Here is a 24673-nt window from a genome sequence, read left to right as displayed (position 1 = left end):
AAATCAATAATTTGACGCCGAATATACGTACATTGATTATGAACACCACAATCAATTATACATTAAAATGAAACACTCAGCAGATTTTACTGAACAAACACCTCATAAATTAATACATACGATAAATGTTAGTATATTGGTGCTAGCTGGACACTGTTAGCTGTCATAATAACAGCTGGATGGGTTAATTCTGGATTGTGGACCCCCACCTTTATTTAGTGACACATCGTAAACAAATGAAAATCTGTCAGCTGTATTCATTGGCCGAATTTTGGATAAATAATTAATATCTGAAATTAGATTTACGATTAGTTTCACCGTAACAAGGGGAAAAAACAGAAATTTAGGATGTACATTTTGAAAAGTCTTATCTCTCCGACCGTTTCTTCCAAGTTAAACAAGGTTCTTCTTCTTCTCTTATCCTTCCAATACTCGCTGGAGTTCCTCAAGGAAGCATTCTAGCCCCCTTACTTTATGTTCTCTATACTGCCGACTTACCAACTCACCCGACTACAATTACTTTCACATTCGCCGACGACACTGCAATTCTTTCTCCTCATCTAGATCCTGTAACAGCATGCCGTGCACTCCAATCACACCTAATTCTTCTCGAGCCTTGGCTGCAAAAGTGGAGAATCAAAGTGAATGAATTGAAATCTAAATAAGAAAACTCTCCCTCCATAATACTTCTATACCAATTACTAACCAAGTACGATATCTCGGACTACATCTTGACAAACGTCTAACATGGAACCCTACACACGAGACTCAAACGAATTGATCTCAATCTGAGGTATAAAATGTAGAAAAAACTACTCGACAAACGATCAAAACTTACTCTGACGCACAAAAGAAAACTATACACCGCCCCGCCCTATTTGCCCCAATATGGACGTGCGGAATACAGCTCAATGGAAGCGCCAAAAAATCAATCAACCGACTTCAAACCTTACAATCTAAAATTCTAAGAACAATAGTTAACGCTCCCTTCTACGTCTCCAATCATACTACCACACTCTGATCTAAATATTCCTCTCGTTCCTGAAAATAGACCCAATCTCGATACACAAAACTCCACTCAAATCTTCACAGTCATTACAACCCTCTTATCCACAACATGTCTACCACAACACTTCTTTCAAATCCACTTTGCAGACTAAAGCACGCGATCATCTCAACATATAACGCCGACCTCCTAGGATGTGATTGCTGTGTACGCTTGTCAACGTGGCGAACTAACGGCTTCCATCACTGGATGGTCGTCGTTCACTCCACTCACGCCTCTTGGCGCACATGTATGTATGTATATATATGTATATACGTGCAAGTGTATTTGTGCTATCCTTATCTCTCATCTCTTTTGCTTGTTGTATCGGTTGCAAAAATAATAAACAAATTTAAAAAAAAAAACATTTAATTTCACCGTAACAAGGGATAAAACAGAAATTTAGGATGTAAATTTTAAAAATCGATTGTAGAATCTTTTATGTCCCCTGAGTTAGAAATTGTGGTTTTTGAAAAATTCAAATAGGGGCAGGAAGCTATGAAAATAGAAAACCTCTTCTTCCACCACTTTTGCTCGTTGCATATAATTGCATAATTGGCTGATTGGACATATGTTTATTAAAAATACATCCCTCGCACCAATTATGGTTAACCAGTAGGTGACCATATGGAAATTTACTGCCTGCTTTAGGACAATAGAAGGTCGTGTTTGGATTTTTTTATTTTACAGAATGGGGCATTTTAAGGGGTTCAAATATTTTAAGATTTTTTAACTCTGTTATGTACTATGTTACATTGTTAAGCAGAATTTGGGAGGAGAACAATGCTCTTTTGTCGGTCCAAGAACCTACTTTGTGACAATTAGAAGGAACGAAGTTTTAGTCAAGTAGCGAAGAGGTTGTTTTGTTGCAGAAAAGTTGAAGTAGCGCTATTTTTGGCCTACAAGAGTTGACAGAAAAAAAAAAGCTACTCTAGTTCAGAAGTATGCGGTTCTTAAGAATTACTCGGCCCTCAAGGGAAATGACAGTACTGCATTCGCCTTTAAAACAGGAAGCCCCATCACCTTCCAACTGAAGAACCTAACAGAGCCCACCGAATAATGTTAACAGCAAAGAAGTATGAAAGAACAGCATCCTCAGGGAGATAACAGAGTGAGAGGAGATGGTGAAGAGATACGAGTATCGTCCGGTCTCCAGCTTGAGAAACAGCGTCTAGTAAATTGAAAAATTCTTGTAGTGCGACCAAGTATGACAAAGCATGCCTTACCACCCTTAGCAGTAGAGTGCGCCTGGAATGTTTGTGATTATGTAACCTAGGAAACAAGGGATGAAAACCAGCTCTTCCCATGGGAAGGGGACTGACTATCCTGCAGCATTATTATATAGCACCATCTATTAATATTCCTTCGAAGTATTAGTTATTAACTGTGTATATTGCTAGAAATTCTAGCACGTATTTTCTCACCCTAAATTTTATATGAAAACTATGTTAGTAATAAATGAAATTCTCATCTATCCCTAGTGTATAATTAATAGAAGTGTATGACGCTTGAACGAGCCAGAATTTCAGCAAGGTCATCCTGGAATTATTGTGAATACCTTTCAGTATTATTATTGACCAATGAATGCGCATGAGTTTTGTTTAATAACTTTAAAAATAGTGGTTGTGGAACACGCCCAACTATTTATTACAACAATTCAAGTAATTAAATTTCCTTTATTTATTGCATTTGTTAAAGTTTGTTAACTTTAATTTATTATGCATGTTTAATGAAATAAAATATTACTGATGAAGTAAAGGTGACAACACATGTTCCACAGTCGGTATTCTCTGAGGAAAACGGCACTGCACGGGTTGTGCTAGCGCGAGGGGCTTGTCTGGTTAAGGATGTCACTCTTCGGGGAGGAAATACCAAGACCTTAAGAGCTTTACCCAGGAGGCGCTCTCTAGAATTAAGAATCTGATTAAACGGACGGGTCTAAAGGGCGAGCTCTAGAGTAGTGGGAGCCACAATAGATCCATATGGGTTGCGGTGGCGTAGATCTTTAAAGGCCGCCCTACAGGAATCTAATCTAGGGAATCTGTGGTTACGGACAGGTCTAAAGGGCGAACTCTAGAGTAGTGGGAACCACAATAGAAGTAGAATAGAAAATAAATTTATTATTCTGGGACAATTGTCCCCTAAGAATAAGTACAGGTACAAATAGAGGCCTTAACAGTTTGGCCTGTGATTAAACAGAAAATAAATAAATAAGTATTTACAAAAAGTGAAAATAAAAATAACAGCAGAAATTAAGGAAATAAATTAAAATAATTAGAATTTCGGAGGAAGCTGAATAGAAAGGAGATAACTGAATAGACGGGATTTAAAGATAGATAAGGTAGGAGCATGGCGGACAGATGATGGCAAGGAGTTCCAGAGAGAGGTAGCACGTATAAGGAAGGATTTGTTAAAGGATGAGGTGCGGTGTGAGAGAATATAGAGATCAGATGATCAAGATCTAGTATTGCGAGAATGAATCGAGGATTTAAGCTTAAAGAGTTGAAAAATTAATAGATCCATTGATTGGGGTCGCGTAGGCGTAGTCCCTTAGAGGTTGCCCTACTGTAATCTTATCTGATTCTTTGAGGAACAGGATTCAAACCAAACTCCATAGGTAGGTCCTTAGACACGTGTTATCTACGTGTTCAGATGAACCTTTTTTGGCAACTGCTTAGAAAAATTGTATTTTATCCGTCCGTTAAACCAGTCTCTTAATTCTAGAGAGCGCCTCCTGGGTAAAGCTCCTCAGGCCTTGGTTTTTCCTCCCCGAGGAGTGTCATCCTTAGCCGGACAAGTCCATGGCACAGCCTTTCTGCACTGCCGGTATTTCCACAATTATTGTTCCTATTCGGACTTTCGGTTAGACATTTCTTAATGAATTATTTTGTTTTTTTGGTGTTACAACCGAATAATATCTAAAATGAGATAGTTTATAATATCCAAATGTTAATTGAAATAATGTCCAAAAATTTGACCATAAGATACTTGCTGAATCTAATTGTTCTTTAGGCAGTTAAGATTGATTCTCTGGTATCATTTAGAAAAGGTTTAATTGTTCATTATGGTTTTGTGGGTTACTTAAATCTGGCTGGGTTTTTAATTTCAATTAGTGGTAAGTAAGGAGAGTAATTTGGTCCTAATAGACTCTTGTTTTCGATTCCATTCTTTTGTTTGATATCTTTAGTGAAATGCTTTTGAAATAAATTCTACTCCATAAATGGGGTAAATAATTAGGATATTCAAAAGAGAGAATTGGAGGAAATACAATTTTTAGAAAATAATTAAGTTACGGCGGAGACTGACTTAGTAGTTGAAGAGAGGTAAAGTTAGGGGAAGGCGAAAAAAGTTTTGCATGAAGCTTCACTGGTATGAATATAACGTCAAAGACTTAATTTACTGACATAACTGGAGCAATAAATTAGAATTTCCTTCCTAAGAACTTTCTTTCGTTCGATCTTAATATCTGGGGGTAGTTTGGTAATGGAGTTTAGGGCACACAAGGGTTGACTTGGGTAGTGGGGCGAGAAAAGGAATGGATATTAGAGAGGTCTTCAGGTAACTGGAGAGGAAATGATAGTCGAAAGGGCATTTCATTACTACAGTCATTCACCACCTCCGTCTTCCTTTCTTAAATATTTCAATAAGACTGGGGAAGACCCAAGGAGGAAGTGAAGGGCTTCCTCACACGGCACTTGGCCCTTTTTAATCTCTTATCAACATTTCTTCACCTAACCCACCTTATTTTTTGTTCATTCTTTTTCCAAACTCTCTTTTGCCGTTCGTATTTGCTCGGTAGGAGGACAACGCCAATGAAGTGGGTATCTGGCCTGTTCCGGTTTCAGTCCTCTAGACTTCCACTTCCTGTCAGTGGAAATAACTCTGCTTCTAGTTCTTCTTCTTCTTCTTCCTCCCTCGGCTAGAAATATGATCGCTACCACCCTCACTTCTTTCTCCTCAAGCTACAACTTCGCAGGTCTTCCTTTAATCAAGGCTGACAGTGTTTTCTCGTTATAAGATAACATAATTTCCTCCACTCAAGTTCCCCGCCGGGGTTGTGGAATCAGTGTGGAAGCGAGAAGTAAAACTAGTTAGTAATGTTGTAGAGTCACAGTCACACCTCATGTTCCCCCCCCCCGTTTTCTAGGCTTCCGCTCTGCAAAAGTGTCCGTTGATACCCAGGCGGGGAGCAAAAGGAGACTTGTTCTAATTTTGTGCCTGAAGGGCTCACTTTTCAGCACCCTTGCCATATCTTTCCATTTCTCTTTTCCCAGATTTATTACAAACACTTTCATCTCCGGCTTCCAGACACACATATATATATATTCTACGTACTTCCATAATGAATAGTATAACCTTATTTAAAAGGGCGTCCAGACGACTGCCAACATAATTATTATGTTTCTAATGTAATTTACTACTTCGCCAACGCTGTCTCGGCAACTTCTTTGCCTCTCTCCTTAACAATATAATTTCTTTTCTTCCATTCGTCTGGTTTCCTTCCCTTTTGACATGCCTTCCACCTCCTGGGAACACGTACCATCTACTTCTCATACTTTCTCCTTATAATTAACTTACATAATCTAATTTGACTATCCTCACAACCCTGTTTTTTTTTCTTTCTTTTTTATCATATTTTATTATATCTTACCACCCGGAAGTGAAGCGTACAATTTTTTTCTTAGAAAAAATGCATGTTCTTCTTCCGGAATTAGATTTCCACTTCTTTTTTTTTTTTTAACAAAAATAAAACTAATTTAGTAAATATATTTTCAACAAAATGTTTTACTAAATTTGTTTACACAACTATATATTATGTAGTAATGGCCCAAGATTGATTTGGTTGACTATGTATTGATTTTTAAAAAAACATCTTGACTCCATCATTCAACATCTCTTGCATTTACAGCCATTTTCCAAGTTTTAACTTTATTTTCTTCGTCTCTGTTTAAAGGAATGCATTGCTATTGTGTTCATGTCCGTAATTTTGGACCATTCACTAAAGAATTCTATTTTTTGGTTCCTCTAGTGCGTAGAATTTATTTTTTTTGTAGTAATAATTAGTATAGAATAGTCTTTGTTATACATTCGTATTTGATTGAAGGGAATGAGTGAATTTTCTTTAATGTACACCATTTTTGTGTAATGCCCTGATCCAATCTCTTGTTTCGAAAATGGAAACCATTAAAATGAATATAGAACTAGAAATAGAAAAGAAATTTATTATTCTGGGACAATTGTCCCCTAAGAATAAATACAGGAACAAATAGAGGCCTTAACAGTTTGGCCTGTGATTATACAGAAATTAAATAAATAAATATTTACAAAAGTGAAAATATAATAAGTGAAAATGAAAGGAAAAATAAAATAATAAAACAGCAGAAATTAAGGAAATAAATTAAAACAATTAGAATTTCGGAGGAAGCTGAATAGAAAGTAGATAACTGAATAGACGGGATTTAAAGATGGATAGGGTAGGAGCATGGCGGACAGATGAAGGCAAGGCGTTCCAGAGAGAGGTAGCACGTATTAGGAAGGACTTGTCAAAGGATGAGGTACGGTGAGAGGGAATATAGAGATCAGATGAGCGAGATCTAGTGTTACGGGAATGGATGGAGGATTTAAACTTAAGGAGTTGAAAAATATAGGAAGGCCTTTGAGACTGGATGACTTGGAAAAGGAAAGAAGCCAAAAAATATTGGCGGCGATAGACAGGAAAAAGCCACTTCAACTCATCGTAGCAGTTGAGTAACATCGTAACAATATACAGGGTGAGCCAGTAACTAATGTCAATAGGCCTACTGTGTGTAGCACATCTAAAGTGGTGTTCAATGACGTATTGGTCAAGTTCATTTTTTCCACTGTTCTTGAGTGACGTCACTTGACATTTTTTTTTTTTCTAAAATCATTACTTTTTTGCAATAAAAATGTCATTACTCAGCAAGTTTTAGACCGAATTTGTTTCTAATGGCACGGTTAGAAAGACAGATAAATTTTCTAAAAATTGATACCATTTCGAAGCATAAGTTATTATCCAAACAGCCTCAATCATCCTCCTGGATACTGGAAAATTAAAAGTAATAGAAATTTCTAAGAAAACTCATTCAGCCCTTATGTGATCATTATCAGACCTAGGTGCTGGCACTTTTTATAAAGGTTTACTTGTTTAATGGGCTTTCAAACGGTATATCATTTTCCAGGATTTCTTTTATCTTCGTATGAGAAATTACGTTTGTTTTACAAGAAAACGTGTTCACGAGCACTCAAAAGTGTTAGTTATCAAGTTGTTTAATTCATTAAAAACTCTTATAGATTGAGCAGTAGTCAATTTTTAAAGTAGCTTGTCTTAAAATAAGGAAGTCAAAGGTTACTTAAGTTAAGTGAAATTGCACTTAGAAAAAAAAAATTCTGAACCCTCTGAAATATTTGAGAAAATGTTAGGAAATCTTTTAAACAAGTACTATTTTTATAAACAAAAATTCAAATGTACTTACTCCAAATTACAATTTCACACAACTACCTGTTGGAAAAGATAAGAATGTGAATAAACCTTAAACTTTCTTTTTTCTTTTTTTTCTAGGTGCAATTTGTAACCTTTGACTTCCTTATTTTAAGACAATCTAGTTTAAAAATTGACTACTGGTCCCATCTAAAAGAGTTTTCAATGAATTAAACAACTTGATAATCTAACACTGTTGTGTGCTCGTGTACACGTTTTTTTGCAAAATAAACGTAATTTCTCATACGAAGATAAAAGGAATCCTGGAAAATGATATGCCGTTTGAAAGCCCATTAAATAAGGAAACTTTTATAAAAAGTGCCAGAGCACCTAGGTCAGATAATGATAACGTAAGGGCCTAATGAGTTTTCTTAAAAATTTCGATTACTTTTATTTTTTCCAGTATTCAGAAGGAAGATTGAGGCTGTTTGAATAATAACATATGCTTTGAAATGGATTCAATTTTTAGAAAATTTATCAGTCTTTCTAATCGTGTCATCCAGAATCGAATTCGGACTAAAACTTTCTGAGTAATAACATTTTTATTGGAAAAAAAGTAATGATTTTAGAACAAAAAATTAAAGTGACGTCACTCAAGTACAGTGGAAAATATGAAGTTGGCCAATACGTCATTGAACTCCACTTTAGATGTACTACACGCAGTAGGCCTATGGACAATACTTACTGGTTCACCCTGTATATATATATATATATATTAAAAATATTTAAATCAATTGATTTTTAGAAGGAAACTACAGTTTGATTAAGACGTATGGGTGCTCACAACAGTCTTTTATTATTTAAAATTTGATATTCAAATGTTTGATACCTATTGTGTTTTTAATGAAAAACAAAAACAAAGGGAAATGAAATGTGTAAGGGCTTCCAATGTCCTATTAATGGATACTTGATGAAGTTGAAGCTAATTATAAGAGTTCTGGTGAAAATTCACCAAACAACTAGAGAGGAAAGGGCCGACAGAGAAGGGTTGACTGAGTGGTTTGAAAAACTTGGAAGAATAATGAAAAATAAACCTACCCCAAGCTTGGAGTTTGTGTACTAGCCATTAAGCAAAGTATAGGACACGGAAAATGGAAAAAGCGGGGGAGTACTGTCGAGGGAAGTGAAAACAAATTGAAGCTTTTCTTTTTTCTTTTGCGAGGAAAATATGAGGCGTTAATTAGCGAGATTGCTCAGGAAAATGATAATGATAAGGAAGAGAAGCCTAAAAAAGGGGCTTGATAATTACCATTATGATAGCTGCAAGTATTGGTGAACAATAGGCAGTCAAGAGGCACGAGGCAATGAAATGCTGTATAGCCTAGAACCGAGTAAAAAGCTTTTTGATATAGCATTATGGAGGAGCTAACATTTACCTTTTTTGTTTTGGCGACACCTGAATATTTCCGCCATTCTCATCCGCTTTTTGGTATGAACCAGCTCTCTCTTTCTCCACGGTTAGTCCTGGTTTGGAGAGTTTTGGATACACTTGCAAAAGGTAGATCCGAGACCAAGAGGAGCGTGGAGGAGGTTTCCACTAGAATGTGAATAATTGAAGTTCGCTACAACGAGAACAAGGAGCTGGGGGTGTGGAGAGATGACTAATACAAGCGCTGAGTCTGTATTTATGAGTGTTTGTTAGATCTTCATCCTGGTTGTTGAGAAGTGTTGGTAAAGTGTAGTAAAGGTAGATGGGACTTGCCAAAAGCCTGGTGTACACTGGAGGCTAACCTCCTGTTGGAATGGAAAGCAAATGCTTTATGAGTGTACGAAGCGTGTACATTACCCATTAAATAGGGGAATGACTGGGAATTTTAGATCAAAGTGTGTGCAGAGGGCTCCAAGTGCGGACTCCTTGTTCATCAGTCAAAGATCATCTTCGTCTCCCTTACTGCCGATCTGCCTCTCTTGTCCTAATTATAATTCAAACTTCATTACTAGTATAAAGTTACCTCTAAACTTTCCAGTCCTTTAAGTCTAGTATATTTCACCTCCTTTCAAAAACTAATTCTACATTCTAATCTACATATTGTATTACAAAGATTCAACAAGAAATTGCGATTAACAAGAAGATTACGCTTTCGCTGCATCATCATCATCTCTCGCCCTCTTTCAAGTAATCTGCTAGATGATATTTCCTTAAAAATAACTTTCCATTCTCTAACTTTAAAGATGTTTTATGCTATTGTAATCGTGGTTCAATTTTGGTTTTGATATTTCACCGGAGACCTGAGAGATCCTGAAATGGGTTTTACAAATTAGTCTGTAGGAATGTACAGCGCCTTGAATCCTTGAAGTGCCATTTTTGTTTATTATATAGTACTATCTTGCAATCTGAAAAATAATTAAAAGATTGACGGAACTCAATGAGGTGCCGCAGACGGAGACGACTAGCAAACATACCTTACTATAAATTACTTTTATTAACAATTAAATAAAATCCAAGGCCTAGAGACCGGGAATCGAACCCACTAAACCAACAATACATCTTAGCTTTGCGGGTCTAGCCTATAACCGCCTCGCATACTTTACTATAAATTTCTTTTATTAACCAATAAATAAAATCCAAGGCCTCTAGACTGGGAATCGAACCCACTAGACTAAACCAACAATACATCTTAGCTATGCGGTTCTAGTATCTTAACCGCTGGGCTATTGTGGCGTCTTGTGTCTTGTGTAAACGTCTTAGGGTACGTTTACAGAGATGATAGCAGAGATGATAACTGATAGAGTAAATTATAATCGCTGATTAGTGCGCAACAGAGCTGTGATACATGCAACATGTCCGAGAAGTGAAGAAGAGTTTTTATGTTCAGCAGCAACAAAAAGGTATATTTTAAAGAAAAAACGCTTTAGAAAATATCATGTACATCCCATAAATAAAAAACGAAGTACTTTGGGTGAATTTCACTATTTATATAAGGAACTTAGAAATTATCCGGATCGTTTTTTTGAATATGTGAGGGTGGGTCCACCCACATTCGACTATATTTTAGAAAAAATAAGGTCAAAATTAAGAAATCTTTGGAAAAATTGTCATGGAAATCCTATAACTATAGAAGAAAAGCTAGTGATTACTCTTAGGTAAGTAATGATTTTATTGAAAAAAAAAACAAATAAATACACATGAAAATAAATGTAAGCACGATTTAAAAAACAAAATATTGTTTAAAAGTAAATAATAAAATAATAACCAAAAATAATGAGTAAAGACAGCACTAAATAATTTTTCGACGTCCATTTTGAAGCTCCGATACTGGAGTTCAGCTAGCAGAAAAATGAAAAATTCAATTCTATCATCTATGCTCGTTTATACCAGCGAGTATGAGTCACTAGTCGAAGCTTCGTTGTGCACGCTCACATAAGAATGTACTAGAGCAGGGGTGAGCAACCTTTTTAATCAATGGGCCAATTTAAATTTAAATTTTTTTTGCGGGCCGCACATAGATTAACTCTTACTAATAATTTACGAAACGTCCGTATTGCATGTTTGAACAAGTCACCGACAAGTGTGTATCTCGTCACAAAAAAATCGCGCAGACGCGGCGCGTTCGTATTGCATGTTTAAATACGTCGTCGACAAGTAACTCGCCATAAAAAAATATTTCGGTTTAGTATGTGCTACCATTTTATTATTATTAATTTTATAACAATATATTGATGGGAGAAAGTCGATAAAATAAATTCAATTTTAGAAATGCTTGGCGGGCCGCGTGTTGCTCATCCCTGTACTAGGTTATTCTACTCGTATAAGCGCTGATGCATCACTGCTATCATCTCCGCTATCATCTATGCTCACAGCTCCGTTGTGAACGTACCCTTAGATACACCCAACTCTTTTTTTTTACACGCAATTTTTTTTTTTTTGTTCTAGCACGAATCCCTTCCAAAAAAGTTATTCATTGAATTATTTCGAATATACGAGGGTCGTTTGAAAAGTCCGTGCAAAGTCAGAGAGATAGCACCACTGGCGCGTATCGAGGTTATGTTTAGTTAGTAGCATCTCTTGGAAGAACACACACCAAGTTTCAGCCAGATCGGTCTATTTCTTTGTGTTTAGCATTCGTTTGAACCGAGGAAGTCGAGTGATTTTCAAAAAATGGACGAAAAAGAATTTCGTGTGTTGATTAAACACTACTTTATGAAAGGCAAAACGCCTCAGGAGACTAAAGAGAAGCTTGATAAACATTATGGTGACTCTGCAACTTCGATTAGAACAGTTTATAAGTGGTTTCAAAATTTTCAGAGTGGCCATATGGGCACAAGTGACGTTGAACGTTCTGGACGCCCTGTTGAGGTTACTACTCCAGAAATCATTGATAAATCCATGATATGGTGATGGATGACAGAAGAGTGAAGGTGCGTGAGATTGCTAGTGCTGTGGGCATCACGAATGAACGGGTACATAATATTTTGCATGAACATTTTGACATGACAAAGCTATCCGCAAGATGGGTGCCGCGATTGCTCACGCTTGACCAAAAACGAAATCGTGTGAAGTGTTGCAAGGACGGTTTGCAGCTGTTCCAGAAGAATCCGCACGACTTTAAGCGTCGTTTCGTCACTGTGGATGAAACATGGATACATCACTACACTCCTGAGACCAAAGAACAATCTAAACAATGGGTTACCAAGGGGGAATCTGCGCCAAAAAAGGCGAAGACCGTTCCTTCGGCCGGAAAGATTATGGCGACTGTCTTTTGGGATTCGCAAGGAATAATCCTCATCGACTATCTGGAAAAGGGTAAAACTATTACAGGTGCATATTATTCATCGTTATTGGACCGTTTGAAAACCAAGCTGCAAGAAAAACGCCCACGATTGGCCCACAAAAAAGTCCTTTTCCATCACGACAACGCACCAGCCCACACCTCAGCAGTTGTGGTCGCAAAATTGATGGAAATATGGGTTCCAACTCGTTTCACATCCCCCCTATTCTCCAGACTTGGCTCCCTCGGACTACTATTTGTTCCCCAATATGAAGAAATGGCTGGCGGGAAAAAGATTTTATTCAAACGAGGAGGTGATTGCAGAAACGAATGGCTATTTTTCAGACTTGGACAAATCCTATTATTCGGAAGGGATCAACAAACTAGGGCAGCGTTGGACGAAGTGTATAAGCCTAAAAGGAGACTATGTTGAAAAATAAAAAAGGTTTACCCCAAAAAATTAAGTAGTTTTTATTTTTGCACGCACTTTTCAAACGACCCTCGTAAACATTATGCGTAGGTTTATAACTTTTTTTTTTTTTCTTTTATTATTTCTCCACGAAAATGTCTTTTTTATGGAGTTTTTGGAGATAATAGAAGAGGAAGTCGCATTTGTCTGTGTGTGGACACCAGATTTTTTTCTATTTAAGAAAAATTCTTGCCGTCGTGTAGTTGGAAATTTAGGAAAATTCCATGTTACCATTTCTATAAATAACTGATAGTTTATCTTAAATTAAACTGTCCTTGTAACTGCTACAGACTTTAGAAAATATTTTTCTAAATTTTTAAAGATTTTCGGAGAAAAAAATATGTAATTCATAAATAAAAAAGGAAATAGACGTAGGAAATGGAAAAGAAAATAGAGAGTGAAATAACACAGAACAGGAAATAGTATAGATGATATAGAAAAACAAAAATGGAAAAAAAAACAAACAAAAAATAATGTGTAAGTGAATATGGTAGAGGGAGAGGAGATAAGAGGGACATTTGACCGGAAATAAAAGGAATAGGCGGGACCGTTCAGGAAGTTAATCATAAAGAAAATACTTCCACTGCTTTACCTCCGCCGACCGTCCGTGTCTGTTCCTCTAGGAGGTTGGTGGACCCAGGATCTCTGCAGTTTGGCCTGTACTGATCTTCTTCAAGCTATCCTAGACGTTATCTCCTTTTTTTTTTCTTTCTCTTCTCTGTGTTGCTTTACTTTGTCTCCCATCTTTTCTATTCTCTTTTAAGATAGGTATCGGAAATAGCAACCAAGGTGGTTTTATTAGACTAAGTATTATGTTGACGTATTTCTTAGTAATATAAATCCGGAGAGTTTAGCTTTCGCGTTTTTCTCTCTGTAGGGTGCAGATGCTTGGTTCCCCTTTTGGGTCCTCCGGGCAGAGGAATGGGTTAGTTTTCTTTGTTTGTGCGGACATTTTGCCGTACTTGTCACGAACTCCTTATATTTTTCATTTTTGATGTCTGTTGCATCATTTAAGATATTCATTTGTCTTCGTTTTATTTCTCTCATCCACTTATGTCTGCCCTATTTTATTATTTTATTTTTTTTTGTTGCAGAAGACATACTCAGTGCAGCTGAAATGACCATTACTTCTCTAGGAAACTGCACAGATTGAAGGAAATGGAGGTGGAAGAGATTGTTGCTAATGACTGGAATGGATCAAATAATGAAAGTTATTTAGAAGAACAATTAGACCGCAAGGAAACGGGATTGGAAAAAGGAATTGGATACTGGTACAAATAAAATGAAAATCATCTCTTTCTTATCATCTTATTCTTCATCGAAAACTCTTTTGATGCTTGAAAATCCTTCTTCTTCCTTTAGTTAGTGTAAACTTTGCAGGGGCTTGGTCACTCTTTTACCCTTTGAACGCCCGTCTTCATCAAATTTCTTGCAACAGGATGTTTTCCTCTTTTGTTCTGCAAAACATAAATGAGAAGCTAGAATGACAGAGCCGTGCGTTTAACATTTTTATTAGTAAGAGAAAGATTTGCGATTCCATTTCAAAAAAAAAACTTCTATTTCTTACTAGCCAAGAAATCTTGATTAAGAGCGATGAAGACGGTAACGTTAGGTCGAAGTCGAAATCTCTATTCTAAATTGATTTATCTACCTCTGATAATGAATGAAGGTCCGAAACCGGTCAGGGATATAATCAACATGCTTGTTACGATGGATAGAATTAAAGATGTTTTTAATAAAAAAACCCTTACCAGATTTATTTTTTTCATTAATTTAAGGCGCGTGAACATCTCAGGTTATTGGCGCCCTGAGCTTTTTTTTCAGTGCACTGCCAGTCTTCGGAGAGTGTTCTCTCGTCACAGACAACTCAGTCCAATCATCGAACAGAAAGCTGTAAGAAACAAAAATTTTAACGGCCAGCTGTGCGTTATCACTGAGCTAATTCGTTCCCTAATTTTATTTTCTAGTCCTTTTCACTAAGTATTGACCCATTATTATTTGGCTGCCTGAGTATTGAAGGCTTAGCGAAGGGTGGAAAAAAAAATATCTAAAATTATTTAAAAAAAAAGATTTAATGAAGTGAAATGAATGAAATTCATGATTAATTTGCGAATGATAAACGACTTTATTTTATGATTAATTAAAGGGATAATATGATTAATGAATGAGTGACGCTCTAGCCTTAGTTTCCCCACACCCCTTGCCAGTCTCCTTCAATTGATTAATCAAATTAGAGTCTATCTTTACTAGCCAGCCACTTGTTTCTCTTTTTTTAAATAAATTCAGATGTTATACATATTGAAATCGATAAATATGTTGCCTTTTCTTATCGATTCTTTATATCTCCCTATCGTTTATGCATAATTTTTGTATGTCAACATATATTTTATTTTCGGGATTTTCTAGGATCGTACATATTTTGACTTTTTCCACCTAGGTGAAAAGTTTTGATGTGTGGAAAATGGTTTTTCACAAACTGACCAGTGTGCCACACAATAACATTAATCTTTTCTTTATTTTGAAATTTACTATCTGTATATATACAGTGGTCAAAAAAAGTATTCATACACTAAGTTTTTTTACTTTATCTACTGAACTTTTGTTTCTAGGATGACTATTTCTTCAGCACTGAAATCGAAGAAGTAACAATGAATTTAATGCTCTCATTTTCTTTTATAAACATAAAGAATTGATTAAAAAGCAGAAAAATAATTTATTGTGTGCAAAATAAGTATTCCTACACTCAGTCTGAATGTTATAATTAACGCAAAACTAAAGACCTAATATTTTGTAAGCAATCCCTTTGCATTTGTTATTGCCTGTTGGCGTTTTTAGCAGAACTTGTGAAAAAAATGAATACAGATTTTTTGCCTTTGTTTTATGTGTAAAAAACGTTTTCCAAAGAGAAATAAAATATTATCAAATAATACCAGAGAAGATAATTCGAAGTAATAAACAAAGGAATGATGAAAAAGAAAAATGGCTGAACTACATCAAAACAACAATAAAAATTGATGAAAAAAGAACCCGGGAGGAAAAGCAAAAAAGAAAACTCTTGTATTTTCCCCATTTCAAATTAAACATTTCTTACTTTTTTTTATAAATTAAAGAGAAAAAAAGAAAATCAAGACAGTCGAATGCCCCGAAGAGATAAGCTTCGTGAAAAAAGATTTTCCTTTTATATTTTAAATATTTTTATGGCAAAATGTCTGATATAAAAATTAAACCTTTTTTGAGATTAATTTTGTTTTAAATATTTTTTTAATTTTTACTTTTCCATTTAATTTAGTGTTTCAAAAGAAATGAAATGAAAATAAATCTCTAGAGATTTTTGACTCAATCAAAAAGATTTTGAATAAGCTGCCCATTAAATCTAGAAAGCGTTAAAAATCTATATTCTAAATAAGATATTTATTTTGTAAACTTTAAAAACTATTGTTATTTGTCAGCAGGAGAGAGAACCATACGCTGGCTTTTCCGTAAAGCTCCCCCCTTCCAGGAGAAAAATCGAGCTAGGATAAGAATCCAATCTTAGGTCTTAGCCACCTATGATTACGGTGACCATAATTTTTGTATCAAAAAAACAGGAAAAAATATTAATACGTTTATTAACACGAGATCGGTTATTACTTATTCCAAAACAATGGTCATATAATAGTATAGGTTAGTTTAGTTATTAGGTTTTACATGACGTTTAGCGATCGATGTTTACACTAGTCGACTCTATCGGTAAAACTGTGTTTTACGCTAAAGGTTCGTCCAAAGTTAATGTACACAGAAAAATTTTTTTCTTAACGATTATTTGCGAACTTAATTATTATACATTTAAAAAAGGACAGCGTCTCCAAAAACAGTCCGTATGGTCACCGCGTACCTATGATCCTAAAGGAGCAAAAACTTGGGAGTCTAAACTCCTCCAGCGGCCGCCAAACCTATTCGACCAAAGATCCTAAAAACCCTAAACAATTCGTCATAAGATGGATGGGTGTTTCCCTCCTTCATCTAACAACAGTACAGAAAGAAATAGAGCATGAACCCTATCCTGTAGAGGTATACTCCAAAAACAACCAAGCCAAGTAAAACCCAACCAGTTGCTGTAGAAGATGTCTGTAATCTTGCTGATAATTGTGCACATCTTATGGAATCAACACTATGCAGGGCTCATTTTATACGAGGGATAATTACTGTGAGGATGTCCATGCTTGTGGAAAACCCAGACATGTAAGTGTCGAATTGACAGGCTAACTGCTTCGGGAACCGGGTGTGAAAGGTTTTAATTTGGACAGCCTAATCATTGGTATTAATCAATTCTAATAAACAAATATTTCCATTCGAATGGATGAAAATATTGGCCAAGAATTTATGAGTGATCTTAGAAGATATAAGAATATAAGCTGGTCTTTGAGATTGGATAACTTGGAAAAGGAATGAAGTACGGTGTGAGGAAATATATAGAGATCAGAGGAACGAGATCTAGCACTGCGAGAATGGATCGAGGATTTGAACTTGAAGAGTAGGTAAAAATACTACTAGCTTTAAGGAAAGCGTTGAAAGATTACGGTATAGAACATAATCGTTTCGTGACTGACCAGATTGCTGATTGTGTCTTGGAAAAACAAGTTGAAAAATAGGAAATCCCCCCTGGAAAACTCCCTAGCAGTTTTTTCTACGATAAAGGTGTAGGTTATAAATTTGCAGAGCAAAAAATGTCTTAAAATTAAAGATTAAAATTAAGCAAACAGAAACTAAGTATTAAATTATGTTTAACTAAAATTAATCATCGCGATAATAATTACTTTTATGAAATTACATATTTAATTTAGATAAGAGTTTAATTAATTCAGCAATTTATCAGCGAAGATGAATGAATTACTTAGTTGTAGTAAATGGTGAAATTGTTTGCAGCGATTTTACCAGAGTCATATGGAAAGTTAAAAGTATTTCCGTAAAATAAGGAGACACACACAGAAACACATTAACGGTGATAGTGTGTGTGCGTGTTAGCTATAGCGGTTTTCTTGGTCCTCCCCTAGGGTGGTGGGAGATCGTAGAAGAGCGGTTTTTCTCTCTATACTGTCCGCTGATAACATCTTCAAGATGTTATCCAAAACTAATTACAGTTATTTTACTCTGTCAAGAACCATGACTAGAACAGAAGAAATATTACCTACAAAACTCCATTTGTTTCTAGTAGAATAGATAACAAAAATTGAGTTGCTATCACCTACCTACTTATATAGATTCTCCCAACCCCCAATTGGTCGCTCCTAGTCTACGAATAGGGCTACAACAAAGCCATCTATATCTAGTTGTCGGCCTGTCTACATCATTATATCTTGTTTCAAGATAGTTTAACAAGATAAATATATATATATACAGGGTGACCAAAGTTATATGCTCCACCCACTTTTTTTTTAAACGGCGGGAAATTTCGAAAAAATAAAAAACGTATTTAATCATTTTTAGTCTAGTTTATTTTCAGTGATTTATTTCAGTGAAAAACCTAACCGATTTCAAAAATTTTTTTTTTGTTTTTTTTAGGAGCTCAAATACTATCAAAATATGCACAAAAAAATATAACGTTCCATTTGAAAAAACAAAGTTGGATGCTGTATCTCGAGATACAGGGGTTTAATAAAATGAGGCAATCACTGAAAATAAACTAGACTAAAAATGATTAAATACGTGTTTTTTATTTTACATGGGGATTTCCTGATTCAAATTATTCGTTTTTGAGTTGTGACGTCCATATATGTATACACACTTTACAGACACAAATTACGTGCTCGCATACAGATCAAAGGTTTTTAAAATAACCATTTTATTTATTTTATTTTATTTTTTCTTTTAACGTGAATACGTCTTTAAATTTGCTATCATATGGAGGCAATCCAAAAAATCTAATGATAACAAAATCGGGGGATACAGTTTGGCATTATAGTTTCGAATCTATCGTCTACATCCAAAATTAAATTAGACCACTGGATAGCTAAAGGATCAAAGAATTCATTACGATAAGCGAGGACGCATTACGCATCGCGCGCGGCGGAGGGGGAAGCGTCGCCATTTTGAGATAATTTTGCTGCGTATCGAGATTTGCAATTAGTAGAACTTTTGACTCGGAGAAGCTACGATGTTCGTTTAAGTTTTAATCGTTAGCTGTCGTCTCAATCTATCGATTGTGTATAAAACATTAGTGTAAAATAGTGACAGTTAATATAATAAGGTGTTAGAATAAAAAAATATTATCAAAAATATATAATGTCGGCCTATACGCGTCGAAAAGCCAAAACCAAATACAGAGATCGTATACGGTTGGAAAGAGCTTCTCAATCGAATGGTAAAAGTCGCAAAGCCGGTGGAGTCGCCATATATCGCAACATCAAATAGCTTCACTGATTGTAATAGAGTTAACATTCTCATTTCGGAAATTTATTTGGAAATGAAAGACGCAAAAGCTGGTGATGTCTGTCTAGTAAAAGTAACGGCCAATGGCATCTTCAAATTTGTACTCGCGTGTGTGTATATCCATCTACACCAGAATCCAGAAATTAAACTCTTTATGCTACGATCGTTGTTAAAATATTCCAAAAACATCTCTAAAATTATACCCGATTAAGAGCCTGATCTTACTACACCAATTATGATAGTTGGAGACTAATGTTTGATGTCTCGCAAAACCGCTCATTGGCCGACTTTATGCACAGCGAGTTCAATTTGTCTTATATATTGAAACTTCCAAAAACGTTAGGTAATACCTATATTGATTTAACGTTTACCAGAAATCTCAATGTATCTTGTATGCCATTTGTGTCGTACTATTCGTATATTTAATTAATAAAGTTATATTGTAACACAGTAATTATGTGTTTCCTTGATTTCATCTTAAATACATAAATACAAATATTTTATATAAAAAATATAACCCGTTACGTAAACGTATTCACGTACAACACACGGCCGTGTCCATGACGCAGCCACAGTTTAATTTTTTCTAGTCTGAGGGGGGCCTCAGAAAGTTATCTTGTAAAAGCACGAAATCGTGCCATCACAATAGCTTCTCTTATCCAAGAAGTGGAAGTGAAAATTTACACGATTCAATACTTCCGCCTTTTTGAATAAATGAAATTATTTGAAGAAAAATAATTAAAAACACAGAATTTATATTTTTTTTTCCTTTTAATTCGAAGTTTGATAATTATTAATAATTAAAAGCAAAGCAAATAATTATTTTATAATTAGAAATGCTGTAAGAAATTAATGAAATCAGTTACAACTGACGCACTAACATAATGGAAAGGGACATCAATTAAAACGAAATTTAGTTTCGTCCCACGATATCATATTGTAATTTACCATTTAAATTATGAATAAGCTATGGTAAGCCATTAATAATTATTTTTACCCTTTACATTGCTAAAGATACGAGTCGATTTAAAAATGAAAATATTGAGAAAAATGAATCTGTATTACATCCAGAATCCTTTGATAATTTCCACATTTCTTGTAAAACCTCCTTTTAGGACAAGAACTTCCGCAATACCACTTAATTCAAGTTGATGACGCAAAAAAAAAAAACTCCGGAAAGCAACAGTAAATAAACTGTCTGTGACAGCGCCTTTACAATCTAAAATAGAGGACTATTAATTGGCTAATTTGGTTTAACTAGTGCTGCACGAGACCGAGACGAGGCGAGACTTTATGCAGTCTCGATCTCGGTCTCGTCGAGATATCTCGGTCTCAGTTTTTTTGAATTTTTGTTTAAGTATTAAAAGTGGTTTGCTATTAATAATCTTTTCAAAAAATGTTATTATTTTCTAATAATTATTTTAATTTATATATTGGTAATGAAAATGTGTGTAAAAGAAGACAACTACTTACACTTCAATGCATCATATATTACTATTACTGTTATATATCTTTATATAATTTCAAAAAGATGTTAAAAACGCGCCAAATGAAAGACCCAAATAACATATCTGCCTGCTATAACAAGTCGATTCGTGAAATAAAAAATACACCTCCCAACAAACTTCCCGCTCCATTAGTTACGGCTGTGGGTCAAGATAAAGAATCTGATGATTCACCTTTTGACGACGACGACGACGACTGCATCAATATTTTTGCACCATTTGCTCAAAAATCAGCAAGTATCACCGAAGCATGGAAGACAGAAATAATTAATTACACCAAATTAGACCAAGCACCAGTAGACGTTGACATTTTAGAATGGTGGAAAACACTTGAGAATTCCTTCAAAAATTTGTCTAGAATGGCAAAAGATATTTTTAGTATCTGTGCAACTTCAGTGCCATCGGAAAGATTATTTTCGCGAGCTGCGATGATAATGACCAATAGAAGATCTTCTCTAACTTCTGACTCAGTAAAAGCTCTTTTATGTATCAATGCTTGGGCAAAGTGTATCTTAAAAACGAAAATTTGTGGCAATATTTTTTAGGTGCATAGATAGTCTTTTTTTTCAAATTCACTAATTCCAAAATTCTAAAATATAATTCAAATAATATCAAAGTTCAAAGTATTAGATTATTAATAGTGAAATTTATGAAATTGAATGAATGAATGATATGAATAGTGAAATTTAGCGAATTTATGTAAAAATTATGTAATTCTAAGGGGGCGCTACGGTAGCCGAGCGATGCGAGACCTGCGAAGCTAATGTGTATTGTGGTACTGGGTTCGATTCCCGGTCCTAGGCCTTGGATTTTATTTAATGGTTAATATGAGAAATTTACAGTAAAGTATGTTTGCTAGTCGCTTCCGTCCGCGACACCTAATTGGTAGTTGGACGTAAAGCCCCGCCTGAAAAAATAGTCGATTACTTTACTTTGCTTACTTTACTTATGTAATTCGAAGTCAATTAGATATAGTAATATTGAACATATATAATAAAATCGTAACTTTTAATAATTAATTCAATACCCGTAATGATTATTTATTAATAAAGAACACAATTTTATAATTTTGTAGCTAAAAATTAATATTTGAAAAACCGAGACGAGACCGAGATTTCTCGACGACATATATATCATGTCTCGATCTCGGTCACGGTCTCGGTTGCTCAAGTCTCGTCTCGGTCTCGGTCTCGGTACCGAGACCGAGATTTGTCTCGTTTCTCGTGCAGCACTAGGTTTAACTGAAATGTGCTAAATTAACCCGCCACAACTTTCCCGTAGGGAGGAAGTGGACTAGCCACTTCTTCAGGGATCTTGACGTCCCTGCGGGTATCCCTAGTCTAACAACGTTTACACAGATATTTGGAACATTCACTTATTCAATGCACATAGAATAGATTTGTGTAATTCTTTCAGTTTTAAACGCACCTTCAGCCTAACTTGAACACTATACTCGTAATTACACATTTAACACTTTAAAATTTATGGTGCCACTACAGAACATTCAGATTACTGTAGATTTGGCTTGTAGTCACTTCCTTTATTATCTAAAATTCCAATAACTGCTCAGCCAAGTGTTCTGGACAAACTTCGCAACATTTAGAGAAAGAATGTAATAACTGGAGAGAAATATGAATAACTCTTGGTACTTCCTTAGTTTTCTGTCATTACAGACAACAATATCACCGTACGTGAGCTGTAAGAAGCTCCTAAGAAGAGGAAATCTGAAGATGGGCAGCTAGATTCGAACCCAGGATCTCTGCGTGGGAATCCAGTTTGCGCTTATCCTTTTTCCTATTTATTATTGTTTTTCTCACAATCCTCATTATTGTTTCCTTATGTCTAATTCATGAAATAAATCTTAGAGAGAAAAAGCGGTAATTATTTTTATTAGAAGGAAGTTTGGAGCATTGACCCTCCTTGGTGGTCGAAGACTTAAGAAAAGCAAGAGAAACTCCGTGCGGTCGTTGGATAGTAGAATTTTCTTTCTTAATTTCCCCACTCTATGGGAATAGATTTCTGTAAGTTGAAGGTTAGAAAGGGAGTAAATTATTTTTGGGATAAATGATTTGTTAACTGTCTGGGTTAACTGCCCTCAGGCGCTAAATTATTAGAACTAGGACTTTAGACTAGGGGCGTTAGTACACAATGCAAAATGAACCAGGCGGGGAGGTAAAGTATTTGAGAAAGTTCTAGTAAGTTCTCCTCAGTTAAGTTTGGAATAACTTTCCTTAATGCTTGCATGTTAGAGAGGGAAAAGTGAAGTTACGATTCCCCTGTAGAGAAGCAGAGTGTGTAAACTAATTCAACTCTGTTCTTCCATTTAGGTAGGTAGGGAAGTAAGATGGAAGAACTGTTAGTGTGTGCCTGTGGAGGTGGCAAAGAAAGACGACAATGGGGCGACTTTGCGTATTGATAGGGGGGGGGGACGCGTCGCGATGGAGGCGGTTCTGTGTAAGCGCAGAAATGGGTGTGAGTTGTGGCACGGCTGTGGGTCAAACGATGGACCCCCTAAACTCTGTTGCCGCAGAAAACACAACGACAAAGTATCCAAAGAGGCTGAAACGACTTCAGTAGTAAACGAGGCATTACAAGAGAAAAGGGATTCAATGCAATAACTTTTAGCATCTAAACCGGGGTTTGGGGGCATTTCTTCTTCTAGCTAGAGGTTAGCTAGCGAAGCTAGCAAACATCTCATTTCTATGAAGGTAGAAAAGTATGAGCACCCTGCTTACCCATTTCCGCTCCACTGAAGTCCTTCGCCTCACCTATCTTCTCTTTCTTACTTTTTTTTATGGCATTCGCAACTCTCCTTCTCTATCGCTGCCAGCCACTTCTTCATCTCTTAGGGTAATAAGAAAATAGATGTTCTAGAGCAGCCAACACTCCCCTCCAGTCACCAACAAACTAGGGTGCCAATATTAAACTTACGATATGATAAAAGCATGTCTGCACAGAACCGCAGATACTTTCTGGAACCTTCTAAAGGAGATTTCCTGTTGATTGGGGTATATTGCCTGGGTTCACCCTATTTCCAATTCTCTATCTCCTTTTACCCATAGATGATGATAACACATGCACCGTCTACAAATACTTATATATATATGTTTCACATTCAGGCCATATTTTTAGCGTTACTCTATTTACCCATTACCATATAAAATGAACATTTCTCTTACTTTATCTTGAGTAAGCAAATTTTTTTATGTACTTTTCACTTCCGTTTATAACGGGGTAAGGAATTTATTGTGATGTTGCTCAGTTTTCGAAATTGAGTTCTGACCAGTAATATCCATTTTGAGGTGCGCTGATTTTTGGAATAAAATAATCGGCGCCTTTTTAAAAATTAACTCTAAAAAAGCAAAACTTGCAGGAGTCTCAAAATTCCAAAGATTTCAAATTTGGTTCCTGTAGGGAACTCAATTTTTACCGATCAATGTCCGTCAACTAGAATTATAAATTTGCAAAAAAAAAAAAGAAAAAAAAAGAAGATTTTTCATACAGATTCTCTCTAAAAAAAAAAGAAGAATATTTTCCGTAACGAGAGAACACTGTCCGCAGGCTGGCCAACGCACTGAAAAAAAAAAAAAAACAGCTACGGGGACCCGTAACCTAAGATAACAGACAATAGATTTATTTAATTGCTTGTAGGGAGTTAGTTTACAATGCATTCAGGGCCGGATTTAGATGAAAAGAGGCCCTAGGCTATTCCACTTATGAGGCCCTTTCACCTCCCATTTTTAAGTTTGTAAATTACATGAGAGATAATAAAATACATCACCACTATGATACATATATACCAATATGTTAAATGTTAATTTATAATATATTTTGTTTTTAGAATAGTGTAATTTTAAGTTTGCTAACAATTTGAATCTCTTGATCCTAAAGGCCCTAGACTGAAGCCTAGTTAGCCTATAGGAAAATCCGGCCCGGAATAGATTAACATAATCTTTCATTATTTTGGATATTTATTAATATATACTTAAACATGTATTTACTTGCATCTAATTTTAAAAATAATTTAAGATAAAATAA

The 24673-nt window shown here is 35.4% G+C and overlaps 1 long non-coding RNA gene across 1 annotated transcript in view; it reads left to right on the top strand.

Annotated features, from left to right (window-relative positions):
- LOC141456631 (uncharacterized) overlaps positions 1-16006 on the top strand; it is a 48036-nt gene extending 32030 nt beyond the window's left edge. Inside the window, exons 2-3 of the long non-coding RNA XR_012459895.1 lie at positions 13817-13993; positions 15332-16006. This is a non-coding gene — a long non-coding RNA (uncharacterized lncRNA). The remainder of the gene's footprint in view (positions 1-13816; positions 13994-15331) is intronic.
- Positions 16007-24673: the final 8667 nt, after the last annotated feature.

The sequence above is a fragment of the Rhodnius prolixus genome, unplaced genomic scaffold (assembly GCF_049639745.1).
Source record: "Rhodnius prolixus isolate KJV_2025 unplaced genomic scaffold, Rpr scaffold_10, whole genome shotgun sequence".
In the NCBI taxonomy this organism is placed as follows: domain Eukaryota; kingdom Metazoa; phylum Arthropoda; class Insecta; order Hemiptera; family Reduviidae; genus Rhodnius; species Rhodnius prolixus.
The sequence above is the reverse complement of the archived record's forward strand: the minus strand, read 5'-3'. Positions and strand labels throughout refer to the sequence as shown.